Consider the following 19,503-nt stretch of genomic DNA (forward strand, 5'->3'; position numbering starts at 1 on the left):
AATCACAGCAAAGTACCACTACACCATCTGATGTGTGGGAATCAGTAATGATTTTACAAACTTATCATTCATTCTGGTTATTCAACATTAATGAAGAAAGCAATAATTTTCTAGCCTGAAACTCAGGACCCTGAGCACAAAAACCACAGCAACATACCGCTACACCATCTGAGGTATAGGAAGTTGCAATGTTTTACAAACATATTACGCACAACACTCATTCAGAATATGGGGGAATTATACATCCATAGTACTGTTACAGACATATATATGTATATATACATACCTATAGATATATATATATATATATATATATATATATATATATATATATATATATATATATATATATTTATACACACACACACACATATATATATATATATATATATATATATATATATATACATATATATATATATAATATGGGTCCCTATCAAATGATAGAAAACTCATTTGATAGAAACTCATTTCACTGACACCATAAGATAGAAAGCTCAAAACACTGAAAACTCATTTGACTGAAACTCAAAACACTGAAAATGCTATATGCCCTTTTCCCCACTATAGTGCGATCCCGGAGTTAGTATATATAGTTGGGGGATGTAGGGAGCACAGCCCCCCACAATGGGGGTGTGGGGGAGCATAGCCCCCACATTGTTTATGTCAAAATTGTTTTCTCCAAACAGTTATTCATTGTAGTTATAAGTAACCATGTGTAGGGTTTAAAATGTATGAAGTATGTGGGGGGCTACACTCCCCACACCCCCCATTGTGGAGGGCTGTGCCCCCCACCCCCCAACTATATATACTAACTCCAGGATCGCACTACCATGGGGAAAAGGGCATATAACATTTTCAGTGTTTTGAGTTTCAGTCAAATGAGTTTTCAGTGTTTTGAGCTTTCTATGTTTTGGTTTCAGCCAAATGATTTTCCATCAAATGAGTTTTCTATCATTTGATAGGGACACACACACATATATATATATATATATATATATATATATATATATATATATATATATATATATATATATATATATATATATATATATATATATATATATATATATACATATATATATATATATATATATATATATATATATATACAGATATATATATATATATATATATATATATATATATATATATATATATATATATATATATATATATATATATATATATATATATATAGAGAGAGAGAGAGAGAGACAGATAACAAACCCCTTACTGCAACATATCTGCAAAAAGCCTGACAAATGGCAGGGTTAAACGGCAAACAATAGTGAGATATTTGAAATATGGCTGCCATATGCATAGAAGTCTGCTACAGTGGCATGGTGTGCTTTTACATACAATGCCAGACAGATTCCAGGTCTGAAACACAAATGAATGTCAAAAATTACTGATGTCAATGCTCGCAATATCCCAGTGATTCCTCAGAAACCCACAACTGTTGTGGCCAACAGACAAAACATATGAGCCACACATCAGGACAGTGTCAAGACATCTGTACAGTGGAGAGGTATGAATACAGTCATGTTGCAGAATGGAAAAACCCGTAACAGCTGCCAACCATGTTACCCAGCACCTTCTGAACCACAGTAAGACCAACATGACACTAACCCAAATCAGCTCTGGCCAATTACCCATGTATATCCAAATATATCATGCACTACAGGGATGGAACCATACGGAAAAGCAGATAGTGGTGCATAAATGTCCACCCACAACCATTTGCACCACAGTCACAGTAACATACCAGTACCCCAAATGAACTCTAGAATAGAATAACTGTTTGAATGGTAATATGCTGATTCCCAGTCATACAATACACTGACAGATACTGGCCCAGCTCACTGTGTACTGGGAATCCTGAGGTGTTACAGGACCTTTCTCAGTCTGCCCTATCAAATATACACACCTTATAGACCACCAAAAGCTGTAGCAGCATGCACAGTCAGATAGAAAAAGAATCTGTGACACTCACATCTGCTACTTTCCCTACCCAGCCAAACAAACATCTACACACAACATTGCTACACAACCTTGGCAGTTGCTTCACAATGGCCAGGCAAACATAATTCTCATATGTACAGATTTGCACAGAATGTCCAGGGTGTGAGACCATGTTCATGGCTACTGTCGCATACCACTTCCAGGAGTCTGCTAAGTCAGTGGGATGAGACCTTGAGTGCTATCAATAAATAATTATATCACATACCCCTGACGCTCTTACTGCAAGACATCTGGACAAAGCATGACATATGTGGGGGACAGGGGGCCGGAAAGAGGGACATATCTCACATAATGGTGTTACAAACTGAAACAGTTGACAGTGTCACAGGCTTTGTTGTAACATAACATCCCTGACGGATATGATGTCTGAAACAGCAATGGATGTCAACAGTTACTCTGACCACAATCCTCACAGTATCCCACTGCTTCCACAAAAACAGATGTTGTCTGAGGAACAGACCAAACATAACAACAAACCCCTGAGCAGTGTGTGGACATCAGGACAGTTTAGACGTATGTCAGAGACATATCACTATCAGATGTCAAGTCACACAGAAAATCCATGTCCAGATGAACCGTGTTAAATTAGCAACCCTCTATGTGTATAACAGGACTACTGCCTTACCATCTGTACCTAATTCTGGAGCTCTGTTCCCCATGTTGCTGAGCTGTCTCCACATGTCCTCTCCTGAGAGGTATTCCCACCTACTATCTGTGAAGCTGTAGCCTCCACACCTCCATAATGTCCTCCACACAGGGAAGGAAGAGGGGAAAGGCACACATGAAGGCTGTAATTATAGCACTGTGTTGATATGGCATTGGCAAATGGAAAGACAACACGGCTGCTCTGGATGAAAGTAGCAAGTGGGAGACACCGATTGCTGCACAGGCCATCACCTGCTCATGAGCAGTACCTACAAAAGGCAAGTTGCTGCCTATGCAACACGGGTCTCAACCCATCTACACAAAGACAGACTGTGACTATACAAACCTAACCATTTGCACTGTTGTGAGGAACTCCTGAGCACTATAACAGGTATGTCAATCATGTAAGCATGTAATGGAATGCAGAATGGAGGACGCGATGATGTCAAATGGGACATTAAACACTAGGCCGCAACAAGAACTGCTGGGCTCACATGCTGCTGTCCAGCACCTAAGTCCACTACTGCTTGCCCTGCTTGCATTGACATGGAGCACATCTCTGGCCCCAGAGTCACCCCAGCATATGTCAGCTCATGTATGACTACTACTGGGATATCTGTTGTCCGATACTGAGTGTGTCACTGGTAGGCCAGCTACCTGGGATGTTGTAACTACTCATACATCACCTGTGAATGCTACTCTGATGCATATGCTTGTCTTACAAATGAAAGAGATGTACATAGGGTATGTGCATACTACACGACAGGTGCAGCTGTGTGTGTTGAACTGTATGTGCTATACTGAGCCCATACCTGACAACTGTCCAGAGTATTGCAGACTGACCACATGTCTGCCTCATATTTGTAATCAGTGCCTCAGACAGTTGAGTATTGTCTAGCAAATCACTGGCAACCCATTAAAAACTGAACTCATGACAAATTAGCATACATTTCATTGTCAGATGTCATATTCTGCAGAGTACACCTGTGAATGTGATACCGTCTTTGCAGGCAACTAAGTTTGTTTCAGCTAGATTCATAAAGTGACACTGTTTACTTGCCTTTGCCCACCACTGATGTGTGCCTTTGTGCAGATATCTTGCTCTAACATGAGCTAGGTGTCTTACCATGACACCCATGTCAGTGCAAGCATATATTGTCCTTTAGAATGCTGACATTTGTGCAGTCACGGACACCTGCTTTCTAGTTGTGGAGAGCACACCAACCTTGTCAGGTCACACATCCCATCATACATGTAGACCCCAAATAGAGGCCTGCAAAGCCACAGGAGGTGGAGTGCTGAACATTAGCATACACATTCACACCACCAGGCTGGACAAATAGTATGTTGCATGGGTGACATCCCAAGTGCATTTAACTGTTGACAAAACCCCTACTCAATTCATAGCTAGCTACAGGCCTCGAAACATGACTATGGAAACCCACCACACCTTTTGGAACCTGCTGCCACCAGAATATGAATGCACATAGATTCCTTGGCTTTGTCAATGGCAATGCAGTGGGTCAGCTGGTCAACACTCCTATAGCAGGTGGGAATCTCATGTACCTGGTCCTAACCAACATGAGTAGCCACTGTAGGTCTCATAGAGTGCCATCCACCTTGGTAATATCTGACCACAGGTTCAGGTCACCATCTCCCCTGTCCCCCTTTACAGTGTCAAACAGAATGAACTGTACAGAAATGACTATAAATCCCCTCAGAGTAGGTAGAAGTAGTTGTACAGCCAATGTACCATTTATTGGAACTAGCAGCAGTGTCCAGGCCCACACCACAATACTATGTGGGCACCCACATAGCTGTATGGACTCAGCAGTACCTGACAGGATAACATCACCCCCCTCAAGGTAGGTTAAATGCCTGTGGTGGACAGCAGCAATACACAAATACCATAGTAGGTGGAAATAATTGCTGGACAGGCCAAGAAGGAACAGGTGTCTCAATGGAAGCAATGCCACCTTGGTCTGTACAAGCAAATAATGGCACAGGTGATGTACCCTAAGGCTGTTTTTGAGTGCAAATCGGACACATCTACCAAGGCAAATCACTAGGCCTTCCACACATGGTTCTGCAATTCAAGAGGCAACACACAAATTTGCTCTGTAGTGGTGGTCAATAACACTACATGCACATATGGCATAGATATAGGCAACTGGCTGCAGACAGGTGAAGTGTAAACACCACCACCCTGTCCCCCCAATGGTACACATGTGCATGTACAGCACTTGCCCCCCTCCCCTCATCATCAAGAAGCAGGTCTGTAATGCCCTCTCTACACAGAGGTCTCCATAGTCATGATACCATCCCTGGCTGCATCCCACATGAATGCAGGTATGGGCTATCAGATCCATTCTGCACTGTAGTCAACCACAGCCTGAGCACAGGTGTCATCCCACCTGCACAGAGGACAGCCACTGTCATCCTTATACACAAAGGTGGAGTTTTCTACCAACCCAGCCAATATGATGCACATTAGTCTAAGTAGCCTGCTCTCCAAGGGCATGGGAGGCAATATCGAGGACATTATGAACAGGGACATCTACAACATCAAAATGACTGGACCCACACACCACGTTATTGTCAAAGGGAGATCAGGCCTGTGAAACCTGATTGACCTCTCTGCAGTAGTCAACAAACACAGGGAAGAAGGGAAGATGGTAAACAATGCCTACCTTCACCTAGCCCAATCCTCTCACACTAATCCCCAGGTGGACAGGATACATAAACCTACACAGCTAGGCACCAAACTGTAGGTTACCAGATCGGTAGCTAACTGGCCCAATGATAGTAGCCACTCAGTCAAAGTAGTAGAACCAACCTTTAATACTACATTCACCCACAACAGTGTACTCCAAGGATTGGTCTGGTGGGCCTCTACTGTATGAGATATATGCATGTGAGGTACAAAACAATAGCCCCATCTGGACTGTGAAGGTGCAGTCATGACTAGCCACAGGTAGGGATGTCAGTCCCACTGTATCCATATGGGGGGTTCATGGGCCTCTGATTCCCAAACACCCTCCCCGTCCAAGGTGTTTACCTTCACATATGTCATACACCTACCCCTGTCTGGTGTCCTATGTGTCTTGTCTGTCTTGCTACCCAACCTACCACCTCAGATGTACCAACAATCCTTACCCACCATCACATTCTCACCTTAATGAAGAAAAAAAAAGGCATCTGTCCCCCCAAATATTATTGCCCCGTACATAGCTGTCCACTTTGCACAGGTGTCCACTGATCACTTAATACGGTCCAATTGACTTCACAACACATTTCTGTTGTCCCCACCCTTCTGTCTGTGATTTGAGTGTCCAAATTCACCTCCAAATTCCGTACAAATACACAGCTGTTGCTGTCTAAAACATGGACAGCTATGGACCTTCCCTACACCCATCCTGCACATCCCTAGCTACCTGTCATATTATTTTTCTCTCTGCGTTCTCCTTTCTCACCACTTTCGTATAACCCCTTTTTCTTTTCCTTGAAAGGAATTAGTGCAGCTGTAAGCAGCAAAAAGCCGCATAAAGCTGCTTTAATCACTCTATCTCCATCAGCCACTGTTCTGCCTAGCAACAAATGAACCAGCCCTGCCAAGTCTCAAACCCAGGACCCTACACACTACAGTTAGAGCAATTCACCACTACACCATTTAAGCTGCAGGAGTTGCTAAAGCTTTTTCAAACATATGCAGTAGAGTCATTCAACAGTAGGGAAAAGGCTCTGTGGAATCACTCAGGTTTTTCATATATATATATATATATATATATATATATATATATATATATATGGATATATGTGTATGGAGATACATATATATATGGGGGAAAAAAAAAAAATATATATATATATATATATATATATATATATATAGGTCTAATTCAGAACAAAGAAACCTCACAACACAGAAGACCAAAACACAGAGACCAAAACAACGAAACCCCACAACACCAAAAGCTATGTAAGAATAACACACACAAAAGACATACACAAATACATACACAACTGCCCCAAACTACCAACCACACCACCTTACACTACAAATAGGCAGGGGGGCAAGCCCCCCTGCATACACAATGTGGGGGGCTGCACCCCCCACCCCCTACTTTAATATTCTAACTCCGAGATCGCACAAACAGACAAACAAGACAGTCCCTCACACACACACACCACAGTCACAACACACACTTACACACAGCACTACCCCTCACAAATACACTTACAAATATACTCACCCACATCAGAACACCAAAAGCGCTAAATCAAAGTCCTGTAACATCGGGATTTTGAATCTTTTCGGTGTTCTGCAGTTTCGTTGTTTTGGTCTCCTTCAAAACACTATCGATGTTCTGGTCTTTCAGTGTTTTGAATATATATATATATATATATATATATATATATATATAGATATAGATATACACACACACACACACACACACACACACACACACACACACACACACACACACACACACACACACACACACACACACACATATATATATATTCATATATACATGTATATATCTGGGAGCACTTCATTTGTTTGAATTTTCAAATGTTCAAAACTGATATGGCTGACACCATATGAGTGAACGTTTGAAAGGCTGACAAATGATAGCGGAGATCCCGCTACAGTGCGGGACTGGGAGATTCCCCCTTTCCTACACTGTAGTATGATCTCGTAGTGAGAATATTTAAGTAGCAGGGAGTGTGGGGGTACAGGGAGGATTGCCCCTTGCATAACACAGTTTTACTGTGTTTACAGGTAGGTAAATGGTGCTATTTCAGGATGTCGGTCTTTTGGAATGTCGATCATATGGTGTCGGCCATATGAATGACGGCATTTTGAATGGTTGACATTCTGAAGTAGACCCATTTATCTATATATTTTATCTGGGCATAACATGACAGTAGGGAAAGTACACTGAGCTGCTTAGCATGTCACCAAGCACCATCCAGTCAGACTGACACAACACAACCCCAAGTCAGCTATGGGGAATTACACATGCATTTGCAAATATACCAAATATACCAGCCACTACAGGGTTGCAACAGTAGTGAAGAACAGTCACTGGTGTGAGCCTGCATACCCACAACCAATTTCAACACAGTCACAGTGACATACTGGTAAGACAAATGAAGAGTAGAGTATAATGACTGTGTGAACATAAATATCATGTTTGACATTCACACACTACCTCTACATATGGTTCCCCAAGTCACACAGTGTAGTCTGACTCTTGTGGTGGTACAGAACATGTCTCAGTCTGCCACTACAAACATATACAGCTGATAGACCACCAGAAACTGGAGCAGCATACACAGTCAGATAGAAAAGGAGCCATACCACTTAAATACACCCCCCTCCCTACACAGCGCAGCAAACATTTACACACTACACTGCTACACAATCCTGACAGTCTGTTAACAATTGCTACACATACACAGATCCCCCAACTGTACAGATTCCCACAGAATGTCCAGGCTCTGTCCTCATATATATGTCCCATTCCTTATAACATGTCTGTCATTCTGCTACACCACTGGGATGATATCAGGAAGGCACTAACTAATGATATACCATGTCTATCAGCCTCTTACTGCATGACATCTGGACAGAGCCTGACATAATTGGGGGACAGAGGCCCAAACACATGGATATAATTGAAATAGTGCTGTTATAAACTGAGAAAGTTGCTGGTGTTACAGGGTTTGTTGTAACATATCTTAATTGAGGAATATGAAGTCAAACACAAATGGAAGTTAGGATTTACTGACTGCAATACCCAGAGTCCAACCTCTGGCCATTCTGTGGATAGCCCTACAGTTGAGAGTTATGTCAACCACATAACACTGTCAGACTGAGACCCACGCAGAATATCCATGTCCACGCAAACTCTGTTAAACTAGTATGAATCCAGATGTATAACAGGAATACTTACATTCTGTCCCTAAGTCTGGAACTTTCTCCCCAATTTCATTGGGCTGTCACCACAGTTTAAGTTGTAAGAAGTATTTCCAACTACCCCCTGTGATGCTGTTATTCACACACCTCCACAAAGTCCTCCTCACAGCAAGGAAAAGGGACAACGCCCACATGAAGTACTCAATTATAGGAGTGTTTTGTCATGCTATTGACTATAGGAATAACACCACAGCTGTTCTTCATGCAATTAGCAAGTAGGGGACACCAATCGGTGCACAGGCCATCAGCTGCTCATGAGCATGACCTGCAAAAGGCAAGCTGCTGCCTATGCAAAATTGATGTATAACTTACATTTGAGAGAGAGAGAGTGAGAGAGAGAGAAAGAGACAGAGACAGACACACACACCAACCTTGAATAAAATAAAAAGACTCGGAAACTATACTTGGTAAAAAAAAGGTATGTCAAACAAGTAAGTGTGTAATGGAATACAGTAGGGGGTATGTAATAATGAGAAATAGGAAGTTTAACAAATATGTCTCAACAAGACTTGGTGTACTGATATATTGCTGATCAGCAACTATGGCCATAGCATCTGGGTCTGTCTGCAGTGACAGAGATCACAGCTCATAGCCCTGAGTCACCCCAGGAAAGGATGGCTCACATATGACTTACTACTGGAGTATCTGTTGGACAATATTGACTGTGACACTGCTAGGCCAGCTACTGAGATGTTGTAGATATCCATATGTTACTTCTGAATACAGTTATGATAAACATGTTTGTCTTACAAATCTGAGAGACCTATACAGGGTATGTGCATAGTAAACTACTGTCACAGACATGTGTGTTGAACTGCATGTGATATACTTAGGTCATACCATTCAACTATCCAGTGTTATGCATACTGACCACATGTGTGCCTCACATTTGTAGTCATTTATTCATAAGAGCTGGGTTATGTCACGCAAATCATTGGCAAATCTGTGAAGACTGACATTAAAACATAATAGCATACGTATGAGTGTCAGAAATCCTCCAGGGTATTTATGTGTATGCATAGCCTACTGTGCTATCAAATGATTTACATATGTTACAGAAATATTATCAAAGTGTTAATAACTTGGGCCCATTGCCCCCCCCCATTTATGTGTACCATCCCCCAGATGCCCTGCTCTAACTGGTTGAGAGGTATGGCGGAGCAGGAAGAGCGTAAATACAGTGTGCCATACTGACATAGAACAGAAATGTATATCAGGTATTACCAGTGCACATGTATGTATGAGTAGGTGTAGCTGGAAGCCTCAAAACAACAGACATGAGATGCAAAATTTCAGGTAAATAAGCTATACATGTTGTACACGTGTAATCTTAGTTTCAGTGCATCCAACAGACATAGATTTCCACAGTTACTGCTTGTTACAATGCCCTGACACAAACACGAGTACTAGAATAAACATGATTATCCAGTTAAATTGTAGAGGTGTCCAACTGTATTATGACCATGTGTCCATGCCTACTACAAACAGCTATATAAGCACCTACATAGCTGCATGGACTCAGCAATACCTAACTTGTAAAACCTGTTTCCACCAAAGTGGAGTAATCCCTTTTGGTGGGCAGCAACAATACACAAACCACATAATCAGTGGCTATATTGGCTGTACAAGGACAATTAGGAGCAGGCACCAACTTGGTGGATACCTCTCCAATTTCAACTGGATAATCATGCTTTCAACTTAAGCACTCAAGCCATTTATTTCTCAGCCCGGCACTTGCTCAAAACTCATAGCAAGCACTTATAAACCCTAACACTAGACCCTCCTGTACTGTACAGAAGGACAAGTCTCTCTATTCGACCTCACCAGCCATCCAGTAAAACAGTTCACTGTACCTATCCAGGCATGTCCAAATGGCAGTTTCAGGTGTACTCTCCAGTCCAACTGGTGAATCTGGGCATTTTGAGGCAATGTTACAACTGCCTCATGTACACAGACAACTCTCTCCTCCTACCACCAAACACTAATACTCGCAAGAATTGCAATTATACAGCCAAACTGGAGGCTAAGCTCTCTCAACCCAAGACTGGATCAGACAGTCAAGAGGAGAAGGGAAATACTTGCATCACACCACCAGTTTCACATAGACCCATTAAACCAGCACCGGCAAAAACACACATAAATACATGAAAACATACTTGGAGGCTCTAAATAAAAATCTGCAAAACCAACAGAGACCTCCAAAGCAAACATCCAAGCAACCTCCACCCCCAACACAAACCATGAAACACATACTTAACAAAACCAGTGTGCCATGCAATCACAGCCCTTAAGGCAAAATAACATACCCAACATACTAGTAATAGGTGACTCTATAGTCAGGCACACTGATGTCCCACTCACTAGGCTGAATAAGGAGAAGGTTACTGTTAGCTGCTTGTCAGGTGCCAAGATCCGCCACATAACACAAGCACTCAGGTCACTCCAGAACAAGTACAACTATGACTCTGTCATTGACCATGTTGGTGTGAATGACCTGAGCCATACCTCCCAGGACTACATGAAAAGAGACATGGATGAGCTCTCTGATCATGTATCCAGGCCAGTATGACCCTGACCCTGAATAGCATCCTGCCCTCACCAAGAATGATACCATGGTATAAAGAAAAACATCTCGATTTCAACAATTGGCTAAGTTTCTGGTGTCATTCAAAGGGGATCCAGTGTCTGTCCACCTGGGATGACATGCTCGACAACCCACGCTGCTTCACTAGAGACGGCTTGCACCTGTTACCCTTAGGCTTTCAAATACTGGCCAAGGCTCTTGCCATCCCCATAGTGCCTTTTTGAGGTAAGGCTCAAAAGACAAACTCACCGCCGTAAATAGCATAAGTAACAAAAAACTGAGGGTAATGCTACTCAATGCCAGAAGTCTAAACTTCAAAATGCACGCACTCGAGGCACTCCTCAGTATGCAGAAAATCGATATATCTGCAATAACAGAAACCTAGTTTAGGGCTCCGGAGAGCACCCCAGCACTACCAGGCTACAACTCATACCATACATTTTGGCCACAGAACCCAAACTGAAATACAAAAGGCGGGGACATATCCATATTCATCAAGGATACCCACACCTCCAGGTTAGTGGCACAGCACTAGGGTGGGAGGGTGTTATAATGGTTAAGGTGTTTACCTTAGAAGCACAAGATGCAGGGTTTGATTCTCACAGGGGGTAATTGGCTAGGCTTACAAATGGCCCATGAGGGCAGCTAGCCTAGTAATAATCTATGAATCTATGAGCACAATGCTTCAGAGATCATCCACGTGCAACTAATAACGGGCAAAACTGCAATTCAAATTGTAGCTTGCTACAGAGCACTCAGCATGTTCCAGGACCCCCATTCCATGTTTTTGGAAACACTTGGAAATATAAAGATCCTACCAAACACCCTAATATTGTGTGATTTCAATTACCCAAACATTAACTGGGAGAACTACTCAAGTACTAACTCCCTTGCTCAACATTTCCTAGAAATTATAAACTCAAACACCCTGGTTCAACTGGTCAACACTCCCACCAGAGGTGACAACATATTGGACCTGATCATCACCAACATGGGCAACTGGTGATCCACACCAGAGGTCAACCCCTCGCTGGTTAGATCTGACCGTAAACAAATCACTTTGGATATCCACATTCCGCCCCCACCCCCGGACAAGGAAACCACTGTGAAAAACTTTTCAGAAGCAAACTTCACATTACTTAAAACTGAGGTGGAAAGTTTAAAAGCCCCCATGCTGAAGGATAATGCTGTCCAAGCTGCAAAATCCTTTACTAATGCATTCTATAGGCATCTACAAGAATGCATGGATTGTGCCATCCCAAGCAAAACCAAGACTCACTCCTCCAAGAAAAGGAAACCAGTCTGGTGGACTCCTGCCATAAACAAGCTATAGAAATTGAAGGAGGAAACTACAGAAAAGAGTAAAATCCCAAGAAGGGAATACATCCCTGATCAGTATTAGCAAGAAACTACGATTCCCTCATAAAATCATCCAAGGCAAGCTTCAAAAGAAAAATTGCCAAGGACTCCAAAGATAATCACAAGGCATTCTTTAGTTATGTCAAGAATCTAAGTGGCAATTCTCAGATCTGCTCAGAGTTAGTGCAGAATGGCACAGAATACACTGAACCGACCGATATCACCAACATCCTGACAGACAGGTTCAGTGCAAACTTCACCCTCCTCTCACTCCCAAAAGGGCTCATAACCATACCAGAAGAATGTAGAGTACCTGAAATCACAGACACTCAGGTAAAAACAGCCCTCTCCAAAGCCAAAAACACAGCATCAATGGGACTGGACAGTGTCCCAGGCTGTGTCCTACAGGAGTTCAAAGATGAACTAACCCCTCACCTAAACACACTGTTCAAACTCAGCCTCTCCACAGGCTGCATACCCATAGAGTGGTGCACAGCAATGGTTATTCCACTCCACAAATGTGGAGCCACAACAGACCCCAGGAACTATTGCCCTATAAGCCTGACTAGCTTGGTCTGCAAGGCTATGGAGCGCGTCATCATGGAACTCATTAGCAGAGACATTGGGAACCTCCAAACACTGGACCCTACCCAGTTTGGATTTGTTAAGGGCAGATCATGCCTCCTAAACCTGGTGAAATTCTTTGAGACAGTTACCAAGACTATAGACAAAAGAAAGGTGGTACACACAGCCTACCTTGACTTTGCAAAGGCCTTCGACACCATTCCCCATTCTGGTATTTTAGATAAGCTCACCAGCCTGAACATAAACCCCTATGTCACAAGATGGGTTGTCAACTGGCTCATGGACAGAACCCACATGGTGAGAGTTGTGGGAGCTAGGTCTGACTCTAAACCGGTTACAAGTGGCGTTCCCCAGGGCTCAGTCCTAGGACACCTCCTGTTCGGCATATACTTCTCAGAGGTACAGCCAAGCACAGGAGGACTATGGCTGACCAAGTTCACAAACAACTGCAAACTAGGGGCTATAATTGACCCTCCAGCTGACACAGACATTCTGCAAAAGGGTCTCACTGACACGGATACCTGGTGTCAAAATCATGGCCTCAAGCTAAATGCAAAAAAGTGCATAGTCATCTCTTTTGGAAAAAACAAATACCCACAAACTACCACATAGGTGGTAGTCCCCTAAATACTGAAGACGTAATAAGGGATCTGAGGACCCAAATAGATAGTAATCTCACCTTTGATAAACACATTGCCAAAGTGGTTAGAAAATCCTTCTACATGGCCCACCTAATCACAAAAGGGTTCGCATCCAGATCAAAAGAGGTCATTGTGCCCCTCTACTCATCACTCATCAGACCCATCATAGAGTACAGCTCCCCATTTGGGATGTACCTTACAAGACACCTGCAACAGCTGGAAAGACCACAGAAGTACCTCATCAAGAGGATCACTGACCTCAAACAGATGCCCTATGCAGCTTGACTGAAGAAACTCCAGCTGTACTCAGTTGCATACCGCCTACTTAGAGGTCATCTCTGCCTGACATACAAGGCCATGTCCAACCCAGAATTGATGGACATGCTGCACCTAAAGAAAACCTTATCCCCTCGAGCCACACGCTCTAGGGATTTAAACCTCACCATAACAATAAATAGGACATGCTGAGACTTCCCATGCTTTGGAACAAGATTCCAATCTACATTAGGCAGAGCTCCTCGCTAACACTCTTCAAAAGAAACCTTGACGAGTGGATGGGAAGTTTACCCTGGGGATCATTTCAGTGGCTCTGCTAGACAGAGGCACAGGGAACTAATCTAAGGGGGTGGCGAAAGCCAACACATTCTGGCTAGGCTTATAAATGCCTTCGGGCAGATAGCCTAGTACCTACTTATGAACCTATGAACCTATGGAAGCAGATCAACCTTTGAACAAGCATATAAGGTCACAGTTGTGTCACTTTAAGGCTAACTATGAGTACAAATTGGACACGTCCACCAAGGCTAATCATAAGGCTGTCTTCACATATGGCTTTCATCTCAGAGGCAACAACCCAACTCACCCTGTAGTGGTGGTCGGCCACACTTGCATACACACACAGCATAGCTATAGCTATCCTGCTGCAGAGAGGTTAAGGGAAAACATCACCCCCCTTTTCCCATCATCAGTAGAGGTGGATATGCACAGCACCCACACCCCTCCCCTCATCATCAGGAAGCAGGTGCATAATGCCTACTCAAAGGCAACAAAATGAGTCTCCTTGGGACCTGATAATATCCCTGTCTGCATCCTACATGAACTCAGGCATTTGCTCCCAGCTCCATTACACACTGTACTCAAGCATAGCCTGAGCACCATTGCCATCCCAACTGCAAGGTAGATGGCCACTGTCATCCCTCTACACAAAGGTGAAAGATGAATGTTGGATTACGCAATTTACTGGCTCTCATTGGGGGGAACATGACACATCAGGACCAGGAGTGCAATGCAAGCTCATACTGTGCTGATAGATGACAGGGGTATGATGTGGTTATAAGTGGTGGCTAATGATATAAAATGTTGATGTTTAGGTTCTGTAAAGAATGTTGACCAATGTATGAGGTCCTGTAATGTGTTTCCCTGTTTATGTCTTCCAGGTAACATGCCACGTGTCTGTCAGCCACAGTACTCTGCATCTAAAATTGAGGCTATCATTAACCTAATCATCCAGCACCATGGGGTGATGTCTGGCCGTAGGCCACAGGAACTGTGAGAGCAGATGGCACTGTAGGATGAGCTGGTCCACAGGATGAACAACACTGGCTGCCATGGCTGCACATGTGTTCAGATCAAGCATCTTGTGACTGACCTGCTACATTGTACCTGGCAAAGGGCTGCTGCCGTGGCCAGGGACCATAATGCTACAGGTGTGGATCCTGCCACACAGGCCCCACTTATGCCAACAGAGGAATTCCTTGCCAACCATGGGGTAGCCCCCACACACCAGCCAATACAAGAAACACTAGTCATGGAGGTGGGTGGCACCCAGGGAACAGGCGAGGAGTGTCCAGGTAAGGCTAAAGTGCACATCAATTGAATTATGTAGCAGTCATACTGACTTCTGTAGAGTATCTAGATGCATATGTGAGGTCAAACTGAATTTGTGGGTGGGTTTTAGTAATGCGCAGAAATGTACATCTATGATGAAGGACAGCAAATTGTGTACTATCAGAGCTTGCACTGAACATGTGCAGGAAAATAGCATTCATCTTGTACAAATCCCACATGTGAGTCTGCTGACAATACCTTTCCTCCACAACTACATAGGTATTTCTGTTCTGGATGTGGGACAGCAGACTGAAGCTGGTGAGTATGGGATTGTCCTGTTGTGGCTCACCAGTACCCAAGGCATGTTAAGGACATGCATTTTACCATGCACACAACTGTTACTCTCAACCATATTGCAATATCTGCATGTTCATTTGTGGTGAGGTTAACTGCATTGCATCACAGTGGTCATCATAAGGGCCTATTTGCATTACATGTAACATATCAGCAGCATACCTCACAACCTGTCATTGCAAGAAATCTGGACAAAGACTGACACAATGGGGGGGGGGGCAAAGGCTCAGAACTAGGGACATATGTTATAAATTAGTGTTATACAGTGCATATAAATGGTGTACATACAGCTGTTAAAATGCCAGGTATTTGTGATATACAAAAATGAGAATACAATAAAACATTTCTAAACTCTTCCAAACTTTCCTGTGAGCTATAACCTGTACAATTCAATTGTAAAACAAAGAAATCTGTTAAGGGAACAATTATGACAATAATAAACGTACAAGATCATAGATGCATAAGTGTGCACAGGCTGAAGTTAATACTGTGTTGAAACAGCTTTCGATATAATTACAGCATTACGTTCTCTTGGGTCCACACCTGCCATCAATTACAGAGACTCCTTGATTAACAGCAAATAATGGTCAGTTGTCCTACCAGGATTTACCTGACATTTATTCAATTGTCTGCTATAGCAACAGCCATAGTTCACATAGAGCTTAAGAAGCAGCAAAGGGATCTAATTTTTGAAAGGTATTAGCCCAAAAGGAGGGCACAAAATTATTTCCATAGCATTGCATATGCCATGGAACACAGTGCAGACAGTCATCAAAAGGTGGTGGAAATATGGGGCAACAGTGACATTGCAAAGAAGAGGACATCCCTCCAAATTTGTTGAAGAGAAAAGACCTGAACTGGTCAGGAAGGCTGCCAGGAGACCTACAGCAACACTAAAGGAGTTGCAGGAATCTCCGTCAAGTACTGGTTGTGCACTACATCTGACAACAATCTTCCGTATTCTCCATGTGTCTGGCCTATGGGGTAGGTAGGAAGATGGAAGCCTTTTCTCACACAGAACAACATCCAGGTCTGGCAAAATTCTCAAGAACAATACATCAGGTCTCCCAAAAGCATGTGGGAAAATGTGTTATGGTGTAATGAGACCAAGGTTGCACTTTTTGGCCACAATTCCAAAAGGTTTGTTTGGCACAATAACAACACTGGGCATCACCAAAAGAATACCATCCCCATGTCGAAGGACTGTGATGGTAGTGTCCTGCTTTGGGGTTGCTCTTCATAAACTGGAAGTGGGCCTTTAGCCAAGGTGGAGTCAATTATGAACAGTTCCAAGTACCAGTCCCTTTTGGCCCAAAATCTTTATGTGTCTGCTAGAAAGCTGTAGATGAAGAGGAATTACACCTTTCCATATGACAATCACCCAAACCAAACATCCACATCACAACAAATGGCTTCACCAGAAGACAATCAACGTTTTGGAATATTCAAGCCACAGTTCACACTTACATCCAATAGATAATCTGTGGTGTGCCCTGAAGAGGGATGTTCACAGGAGATGCCCTCACAATCTGACAGAGTTGGAGGGCTTCTGCAAGGGGGGAGTGTGCAAATATTGCTAAGTTGAGATGTGCCATGCTGATAGACACCTTCCCAAGAGGACTGACTGTTGTTATTAAATCAAAAGGTGCTTTAACAAAATTTATTTATTTATTATTTGTTAACCGGGAAAGTCCGACTTGGAACAAAGCCAATTTTCAGCAGAGGCCCGGGGAGAAACGCTCCAGATGCATGTCTTTGTAACATGGGAGGAAAGTGGAGTACCTGGAGGAAACCCACACGAATGCAGGGAGGACATGCAGACTCCATACAGAAGGCACCCCAGCCGAGAATCAAACTGGAAAACCTCTTGCTGTGAGGTGACAATGCTACCGCTGCACCACTGTGCTGGTAGCCTTCATTTAAGGGTGTGCACACTCATGCAACCAGCCTATTGTACATATTTCACCTTCTATATGTTATCCCTAACCAATGTGTTTGTTCTTCAATTAGATTGCACAGGATATAGGTCACATTAAAGGTGGGAAATGTCATGACATTATTTCTGTGGTCTCATGTTATATATCAGAAAACACTGGCATGTTAACAGGGGTGTGTACACTTATTATATCTGCTGTAAGCTTAGCAGGTTGATAGTGTAACTGGTTTTGTTTTAACCTACATGTACTGCAGGTGTTGAAGTCCGAAACTCAAGCCATGTTATTAATTGGCTATGCCAATCCTCAGATCATCCCGGTAACATGTCAGACAAGCACAGGATTTATGAGGAACAGACCAAATATATGAGCCACATATCTAGACATTCAGTGAATCTTGGGTCTATATTGAAACATTGAATGCTGAAAAGAGCGAACGATGTTTCGTCGACACATTTTCAGCAAAAGCTGAAAATGTTGAAACCACAGAACAGTGATTTCTTTCCTAGGGAAAGAAATCTAAACACTTCCAAACATATACACACATACCCTAACCCTAAATGAACCCCCCCATCCAAAAAACAACAAACAACTAAATACACATATGCACGTAACCCAATCATACATCTAACAGAAAAAAAAAACAGTAAACATTTTAAAACATATGCACTTACCTTAACCCGCACCCTAACCCTAAGGTCAGTAACTCTTGCACATTTACATAAACAGTTCCAAACACATACACACTTACCTTAACCCTAATTCTACCCCCAAAACAAAAGTAAACAGCTGAAAACACATACACACGTAACTCAACCATACATCTAACGCAAAATAAAAAACAGTAAACACTTTCATACATATGCACTTACCTTAACCCGCACCCTAACCCTAAGGTCAGTAACTCTTGCACATTCATGCTGGGGAGCTATACCAGACAAGAGACCACACTACACTGCAGAACATGGCAAAGCAACGAAGTGGTCAAGCGACTTCTTTCTCAGGGAAAGAATTTGCTGAACAGTTGCTTCACTGTTTTGCCTGTTTGCTCTATATGTGTTGACGAAAACACATTCGACAAAATGCGTTTTTGTTATTCTTATAGGAACCCATGAATCTCTGTACAGTTGAAAGGTGTGTTCTGTAGGAGTTGCCACTGTGCTATACAGGTAAACAGCAATAATGTGTACATGGCTGCAGTGTGTGCTAGGTGAAGGCACATCAGCTACTAACACTACTCACATAGCCCAGAGGTGTATATTAGTAGTAACATTAAGTGGAAAGGGCTGCACTGCATGATGTTGAGGGCCTGTCCAGAGTGTGTATGTTGTGGTCTGACTGTGTCCTGAATGTCACCAGTTGGCTATTGTGAGTGTATGTGTGCATGTGTACGTGTGTGCGTGTGTGTGTGTGTGTGTGTGTGTGTGTGTGTGTGTGTGTGTGTGTGTATGTACCATCAAACCTTATAGTGCAGGTATTAATTACATGTTATCTTCCCCTCACAGGTGGACATGGTGGTCATGGTTCCTCCCACTCAGAATCTGATGTCAGTGTCTCTGCAGA

The sequence above is a fragment of the Protopterus annectens genome, chromosome 3.part0 (assembly GCF_019279795.1).
Source record: "Protopterus annectens isolate FY-2018-M chromosome 3.part0, PAN1.0, whole genome shotgun sequence".
In the NCBI taxonomy this organism is placed as follows: domain Eukaryota; kingdom Metazoa; phylum Chordata; order Ceratodontiformes; family Protopteridae; genus Protopterus; species Protopterus annectens.